Raw genomic sequence first — 1,954 nt, 5'->3', positions numbered from 1 at the left:
GCATGTCCACCCCATCACTCTCCCACATTCAGTGGTCGGGCCTAAAATCCTGGGCCTGGCACTCACCCTGACCCATGCCCACAACTCAGCTCCCCGGGAAGCTCACCACAGTGTTGGTGGATCGGGACTGCCATGCACATAAGCCCTAACCTTAGCCCTATTTTGGCTTGTGAAGGGTCTGTCCCCAGAGGCCTTCCTCTAAACTCCAGGGATTGGGGACAACTGAGCAATACCAGAGGACTCTGACTGACACACAGAAGGAAACCTCGCCATTGGGAACTCTGGAGGCCCATCCTAGTGAACCCCCACTTTCAGTGGCCCCCTGGCCAAAATCCCTGGCATGACATTCATCCTGATCCACGCCCTCAACTCAGTCCCCTGGAAAGCCTGCCACAGTGCTAGCAGACCGGGCCTGTCATGCCCGTAGTCCCGAGCCCTAACCCTGGCTTGGGTTCTGATGGGTTTTTCCCCAGAGTCCTGGCTACAAAGCTCCGGGCACTGGGGACACCTCAATAATAGGAGAGAACTCAGGCTGCCACCGAGAAGGATCCTGCGTCATTTGGAACTACAGAAAGGTCTCTGACCTGGAGAAATCTGCACGCCTATCCCGGCGAACCCCCACATTGCACTGTACCTCAACAAGAACACTTCACAGTTCGATATGCATTTATGATAAAAACTCTAAACCATCTGGGTATAGAGGGAACATACCTCAAGATAACAAAGTCCATATATGAAAAGCTCACAGCTGACATCATACCCAAGGGTGAAAAGCTGAAAACATTTCCACTAAGATCAAAAACAAGACAAAGAGGGCGCCTGTGGGACTCAGATGGTTAAGTCTCTGCCCTCGGCTCGGGTCACAATCCCAGGGTCCTGGGATCGAGTCCTGCATCGGGCTTCCTGCTAGGCGGGGAGCCTGCTTCTCTCTCTGCCTCCGCCTCTCTCCCTCTGACTCTCATGAATAAATATATAACATATTATAAAAAAGACAAAAAAACAAAAATGAGACAAAGATGCCCACTCTCATCGCTTTCATTCAACACAGTATTGAAAGCCCTAGCCAAAGCATTCAGACAAAAAGAAAAAAAGAAAGAAAGAAAAGATGAAATCCAAATAGGAAAACTGTCAGTGTTTGCAAATGACATGATACTATATATAGAATTCCATAAAGATTCCAACAAAACTGTTAGAATCAACAAATTCAGTAAAGCTGCAGGATACAAAGTCAATATACAGAGACCTGTTGCATTTCTTTTTTTAAAGACTTTATTTATTTGACAGAGAGACAGCACAAGCAGGGTGAGCAGCAGAGGGAGAGGGAGATGCAGACTCCCCACTGAGCAGGAAGTCCGATGCGGGTCTCGATGACAGCACCCCGGGATGGTGACCTGAGCCAAAGACAGATGCTTAGCCGACTGAGCCACACAGGTGTCCCAACTTGTTGCATTTCTGTGTACTGATGACAAACCTTCACAAAGAGAAAATAAGAAAGCAATGTCATTTACAATTGCATCAAGGAAAAAAAAAAACCTAGGAGAAAAGTAACCAAGAATGAGAAAGACCTGGTACACTGAACACATCTGGAAAAGGAAGGAAAAACACGTGTATGTTGAGGGGGCGTGTATGGGTCAAAGAAACACAGGACGACACAAATAAACGGAAGCATACGTCCTGCTCATTAACCGGAAGAATTAATCATGTTAACATGTCCATAGCAACCAAAGCAATCTACAGATGTGATGAAATCCCTATCTGAATTCCAGTGCCATTATTCACAGAAATAGAAGACAGTCCTAAAACTCATATGGAATCACAGAAGACACCAAATACCCAGAGCAATCTGGAGAAAGAAGAGAGCAGGAGTCACCACACGCCCGGATTTCAAACTAGATTACAAAGCTGTGGTCATCAAAACTGTATGGTGCTGACATAGAAACAGACACACAGGTCA

The sequence above is a fragment of the Eumetopias jubatus genome, unplaced genomic scaffold (assembly GCF_037043125.1).
Source record: "Eumetopias jubatus isolate StellerSeaLion01/CBP00866 unplaced genomic scaffold, mEumJub1_p1.0 scaffold_30, whole genome shotgun sequence".
Lineage (NCBI taxonomy): Eukaryota > Metazoa > Chordata > Mammalia > Carnivora > Otariidae > Eumetopias > Eumetopias jubatus.
This window is presented reverse-complemented; position numbering follows the sequence as displayed.